Raw genomic sequence first — 7,500 nt, 5'->3', positions numbered from 1 at the left:
GACTCAGAGGTGACTTGATACAGGTCTTTAAAATTCTAAAGGGAATTGACAACATCAAAAGTGACCAAATTTTCACATTGAATGAGAATCAGACAAGAAACAATGGTCTCAAACTGTCCGGAAATAGATTCAATTTGGAAGTAGGTAGAAACAACTTTGCCAACCGTGTAGTAAATGAATGGAATAAACTTCCTGCACCGGTAGTGCAATGTAGTTCAGTTAGAAGCTTTAAGAATCAGTTAGATAAATACCTAAGTAAGATGCTGTAATGATTATAATTTATCTTATATTATTTGTTTTTGTTTTGTTATCATTTGTCTGTCTGATTTTCATTTATTTTTAGTTATATGTCAATCTATTATTATTTACTATTTACCTGTTTGTTTATTATTCAACTATACCTATGCATTTATTTATGTATTTTATGTGTTATTTACATTATTATATTTTTTATTTATTGTTTTATCATTAATATGATTTTTTTCGCATCCGACCTAGATATGGATCAAAAGGTCTCCTGTCGGCATGCTCCGCCTTTGTAATCCTTTGTAATCCTTTGAGAGAGAATGGTGGGAGTGCGTCGTGCCGGTGTGGTGGCTTATAGTGCCTCTAAATATGTGATTTTTGGTTCACCCCCTAATGGCCTCTCAAAATCTGTTATGCCTTGTATCTCGAATGTAGATGATTTCGTGTTCGAAGTAGTATACTATACAGAGTGGAGAGGACGCTGCGATATTCTGACCAAAATTTTCATATTTGGGTGGGCTTAGGCATGGGGAACCATGTGTGGGGACTGAGCCTGCTATTTGACGGCAACGCCGCTGCATCGTATGCCCAAATATGTTGCCGATTAAAACAGCGACGTGGTCGTGGGTAGTATCTTCTTATGTCGTCTCCCAGGTATTCTACATAGAGATAAGATTTAAGGTCGGGTGAAGGCTATCATCCATGTGGAAGACGGACTTTTTACACTGCTTATTTTTCTTTTCTTTTTTATGGTATATTAGAAATACTTTTTGCTTTGAGAATTTATCTAAGAGTTCTGATTCTTTGTAATCTAGTAGTTATGAGATGATAACAACTTCCTCGCTATTGCTGAATACTGCATATAGTTAATTTTTGGACTGGAACATTGGCAAGGTTTGAGATAGACTTGGTTCTGGATTCAAGCTCCACGATTAAAGATATTAAATTTGAAATCTACGACCAGTGAACAGAAATATCTAATAAGTCTGTAGCCACTGGTTTTGTGCCTATAGCTTGGAGACAAATCGTCTATATGCAACTACAGGCCAATCAGTTTGACATCATTTATAGGTAAAATGCTTGAATCAACAATATTCAGTAGACTCAGAGAACACATCGACATAATTTGATTCGTAACACATAGCATGGTTTCTCCAGGGGTAAGTTATATGTGACTAATCTTCTATCCTTTTACACTATAGTATATAAGGCGTCAGATAACAATGATAGTTTCGATGTTATTCACCTTGACTTTAGCAAAGCGTTCGACAAGGTGCCCCACCAGAGACTACTAAATAAAAACAAAGCCCATGGCATAGGAGGAAAAGTGTTAGAATGGATTAGACTACGTCAGGAGCTTCAGCTTACAGATTGGGAGGCAAAATCAAGTGAAAAACCTGTAGATCAGATGTGGGAAATATTTCAAAATACGCTCACTAGGATGGTTCATACTTACATACTTTTTAAGGGCAGACGTCCCCCAAATCAGGCTCGCCCAAAATGGCTTGACAAAGAAACTGAAAAAAAGTATTGCTAAAAAGAGACTGGCTTATAAGGAATACAAGTGCTCGGATGCATCTAATGACAATCAATGTTATGTATTAATACAGAGAGATTTAAAAAAGACAATAAAAAAACGAAAACGACAATACGAAATGAATAACGCTGAGAATCCAAAGAGAATTCCAAAGAATTCTATAGTTACATTAGAGATAAAAAGCTTGTTAGGAATCACATTGGTCCACTATTATCTGCTGACGGTCAACTTGAATATTCAAATGAAGGAATGTGTGATATTTTAAACAATTATTTTAGCTCAGTTTTTGTAAACGAAACTCCTCAAAGTGAACTCCAAACTGAAACCTGTGAAAATTCTAGGGTAAACTTACTCACTACTTTTGAATATAACAAAAGAAAAAATTAAAAGGTGTATAGACAAACTCAAAGTTAATAAAACACCAGGGCGTGACGGCTGGCATCCAAGAATCTTAAAGGAAATGAAAAATGAGATTTTTGTTCCATTAGAAATTATTTTCAAGAAATCCATCATATCCGGAGATGTCCCAACAGAATGGAAGCTAGCTAACGTTACTTCCATATTCAAAAAAGGTGACAAAAAGAAACCAAATATCTACAGGCCTATAAGTTTGACTTGAATCGTAGGAAAAATAATGGAAACTATCATCAGAGATGCTATCGAACATCATTTAGAAAGTAACTGTTTGATAAATGATAGCCAGCATGGTTTCAAACGGAAACGTTCTTGCATGACTAACTTACTCGAATTCTACAACACAGTTATCTCGAATTATGACAAAAGAAACAATATAGATTTAATATATCTAGACTTTGCAAAAGCTTTTGATACCGTCCACCACGAAAACAGAGTTGTTTTAAATGGAAAAACTTCTAGATGGAAAAATGTCACAAGTGAAGTTCCTCAGGGTTCCGTTCTTGGATCACTTCTATTCATAGTATATATAAATGATATAGACCATGGACTAAAATCTACTGTTTCCAAATTTGCTGATGTTACAAAACTGTGCGGAATGGCAAATGATCACTTTAACCAATTAGATATTATAGAAGATTTAGATAAATTACAGCAATGGTCTGAAAAGTGGCTGATGAAATTTAACACAAGTAAACGCAAGGTAATGCACATAGGTAAAAATAGCAGTAAGTACGATTACAAGTTATTTGGAAATTCGTTAACAAAAGTGGATAGTGAAAAAGATCTTGGCGTAATTATCAGTAACGATCACAAATCATCTAAGCAGTGTATCAATACAGAGAGATTTAAAAAAGACAATAAGAAAAAGAAAACGACAATACGAAATGAACATCGCTGATAAATCCAAAGAGAATCCCAAAGAATTCTATAGTTACATTAGAGATAAAAAGCTTGTTAGGAATCACATTGGTCCACTATTATCTGCTGACGGTCAACTTGAATATTCAAATGAAGGAACGTGTAATATCTTAAACAATTATTTTAGCTCGGTATTCGTAAACGAAACACCTCAAGGTGAATTTCAAACTGAAACCTGTGAAAAGTTTAGGGTAAACTTACTCACTACGGTAAATATAACAAAAGAAAAAATTAAAAGGTGTATAGACAAACTCAAAGTTAATAAAACACCAGGACCTGACGGTTGGCATCCAAGAATCGTAAAGGAAATGAAAAATGAGATTTTTGTTCCATTAGAAATTATTTTCAAGAAAGCCATCATATCCGGAGATGTCCCAACAGAATGGAAGCTAGCTAACGTTACTTCCATATTCAAAAAAGGTGACAAAAAGAAACCAAATAACTATAGGCCTATAAGTTTGACTTGAATCGTAGGAAAATAATGGAAACTATCATCAGAGATGCTATCGAACATCATTTAGAAAGTAACCGTTTGATAAATGATAGCCAGCATGGTTTCAGACGGAAACGTTCTTGCGTGACTAACTTACTCGAATTCTACAACACAGTTATATCGAATTATGAAAAAAGAAAAATATAGATTTGATATATCTAGACTTTGCAAAAGCTTTTGATACCGTCCCACACGAAAGACTACTTACTAAATTAGCTTTGCATGGAATAAGTGGTAGCCTATTAGGTTGGACTAGTAATTGGTTGAATGGTCGAAAACAGAGAGTTGTTTTAAATGGAAAAACTTCTGGATGGAAAAGTGTTGCAAGTGGAGTTCCTCAGGGTACCGTTCTTGGGCCACTTCTATTCATAGTATATATAAATAATATAGACCATGGACTAAAATCTACTGTTTCCAAATTTGCTAATGATACAAAACTGTGCGGAGTGGCAAATGATCACTCAAACCAATTAGATATTCAAGTAGATTTAGATAAATTACAGCAAGGGTCTGAAAAGTGGCTAATGAAATTTAACACAAGTAAATGCAAGGTAATGCACATAGGTAAAAATAGTAGTAAGTACGATTACAAGTTATTTGGTAATTCGTTAACAAAAGTGGATAGTGAAAAAGATCTCGGCGTAATTATCAGTAACGACCTCAAATCATCCAAGCAGTGTATTTCAGCCTCTGAGAAAGCAAATAAGATTCTGGGACTGATTGCGCGATCTTTTGATTTCAAAAGTCCATCACTCATTAACAAGCTATATAAATCGTTAGTTCGTCCACATTTGGAATATGCTGTTTCTGTATGGTCACCGAATCTCATTAATGACATTGACAGATTGGAAAAAGTACAACGGCGAGCCACAAAACTGATTCCAAATATCAAAAATAAATCATACGAAAATCGACTAAAACATATGAATCTGTTTTCCCTAAAAAAGCGTAGACTCAGAGGTGACTTGATACAGGTCTTTAAAATTCTAAAGGGAATTGACGATATCAAAAGTGACCAAATTTTTACATTGAATGAGAATCAGACAAGAAACAATGGTCTCAAACTGTCCGGAAATAGATTCTATTTGGAAGTAGGTAGAAACAACTTTGCCAACCGTGTAGTTAATGAATGGAATAAACTTCCTGCACCGGTAATGCAATGTAGTTCAGTTCGAAGCTTTAAGAATCATTTAGATAGATACCTAAGATGCTGTAATGATTATAATTTATCTTATATTATTTGTTTTTGTTTTGTTATAATTTGTCTGTCTGATTTTCATTTATTTTTAGTTATATGTCAATCTATTATTATTTACTATTTACCTGTTTGTTTATTATTTAACTATACCTATGCATTTATTTATGCATTTTATTTGTTATTTACATTGTCATAGTTTTTATTTATTATTTTATTATTGATATGATTTTTTTTCGCATCCGACCTAGATATGGATCAAAAGGTCTCCTGTCGGCATGCTCCGCCTTTGTAATCCTTTGTATTTCAGCCTCTGAGAAAGCAAATAAGATTCTAGGAGTGATTGCGCGATCTTTTGACCTCAAAAGTCCAGCTCTCATTAACAAGCTATATAAATCGTTAGTTCGTCAACATTTGGAATATCCTGTTTCCGTATGGTCACCGAATCTCATTAAAGACATTGACAGATTGGAAAAAGTACAACGGCGAGCCACAAAACTGATTCCAAATGTCAAAAATAAATCACACGAACATTGACTAAAACATATTAATCTGTTTTCCTTAAAAAAAAGCGTAGACTCAGAGGTGACTTGATACATCAAAAGTGACAACATTTTCACACTGAATGAGAATCAGACAAGAAAAATGGTCTCAAACTGTCTGGAAATAGATTTAAATTGGAAGTGGGTAGAAACAACTTCTCCAACCGTGTAGTTAGTGAATGGAATAAACTTCTTGCAGAGGCAGTGCAATGTAGTTCAGTTCAAAGCTAAAAGAATCATTTAGAAAAACACCTAAGCAATGCTGTAATGATTATCATTTATTTTGTATTATTTGTTTATTTGTTTTGTTATCATTTGTCTGTTTGTTATTATTTGCTTGATTCTTATTTGATATTATTTATATGTCAATTTATTATTTTTACTATTTACCTCTTTGTTTATCATTCAACTATACCTATGCATTTATTCATGTATTTTATTCATTATTTACATTATTATATTTTTCATTAATTCATTTATTTATTTATCATTATTATGATTATTTCGCATCCGACCTAGATATGGACCAAAAGGTCTCCGGTCGGCATGCTCCGCCTTTGTAATCTTTTGTAAGAGAAAGAGATGGTGGGGTAGATTAGATCCTAAAAAGGGCTGCTCACTCGTGCAAGTGGCTGATGAATTGCCAAGTATCGGGCGACCACTGTGCATGCTCTGCCTCAGTGTGGGTCGTGACTTGAACCTTCCAGTGATCACCATCTACTACCTTCACCGTCATGCGCCATTGCTGGTATGACCTTTGTTATATAAAGGGAGACATAAGAAGGTGTTAGATACTTAAAGGAAGTTATGATTACCTCCCAGTTGGCATAAATCTACGTGGAGATGGTGGAGAAGGAATTTGCTCAATAGGAGAGCCATCCCCCTTAAAAGAAGAGAAAAAGAGAGGAATAGTTAAACAGATAGATGGATGGATGGATGGATGGATGGGTGGATGGATGGATGGGTAGATAGATAGAAAGATATGAGATAGATAAACATACATACATACATACATACATACATACATACATACATACATACATACATACATACATACATACATACATACATACATACATACATACATACATACATACATACATACATACAGACAGACAGACAGAGAGAGAGGGGGGGCAGAGAGACAGGAAGACACACACATTTACACACACGCACACACACACACACACACACACACACACACACACACACACACACACACACACACACACACACACACACACACACACACACACACACACACACACATACACAGACAGACAGACAGACAGACAGACACACACACACACACACACACACACACACACACACACACACACACACACACACACACACACACACACACACACACACACACACACACACACACACACACACACACACACACACACACACACACACACACACACATGCACGCACGCACAGCACAGCTCTCATTCAGCGCTTTTTCGACAATAACAAGGAAACGCCTAAGTTGTGTTTATGAAAGAGAAGAAGCTATGTTTTTCGAGTGACCGCTATAGTAAAATAAGTATCCAGTTTGACATAGTGTATTAAACACACAAAATGGATGATGGGAAAGAAGAAAAAAAAAAGGAAAAATTAACCAACGAAGAGAGGAGTGGACATGAGGAGAGTCGAGTCACCACTGGGGGTGATACAAAAAAAAAATAAATAAAAAATCTTGTTTGAATGATACCCCAAAGTCAACTCAAAGGTGGGACACCAATGCTTTTTCAGGGTTTCTAAGAGAAAGTGGACTATTAGGTAATGGTTAAGATGTAAAAAGAGAAACTAGGTGTAGCAATGTACTAAGAAATTGGGATATTACCGACTTGATGGAGGAACTAATAGATTTAAAATTTGATAATAGAGCAATGCACAGAGATAAGCTATCAACGAAAAGCAAATGAAGAGATGAACAGAGAGCTTAATGATCTAAAAATTAATTAAATATGGTCAGAAGTGATAACGAAAGAATGAAAAATGAAGATAAATGAAGCGTTGAAAAAGAGGCCAAAGAACAAATACAAGCAGTGACTGAAAAAACTGTAGAATCAGTTAAGGAGATGGATCTCCTAGAAATAAAAAAATCAATGGAAACTAGAACAAGAAAATCAGAAAATAATAT

The sequence above is a fragment of the Oratosquilla oratoria genome, chromosome 32 (genome assembly GCF_046742065.1).
Source record: "Oratosquilla oratoria isolate Oo_2021 chromosome 32, ASM4674206v1, whole genome shotgun sequence".
Classification (NCBI taxonomy): Eukaryota; Metazoa; Arthropoda; class Malacostraca; order Stomatopoda; family Squillidae; genus Oratosquilla; species Oratosquilla oratoria.
Note: the sequence above shows the minus strand (reverse complement) of the source record.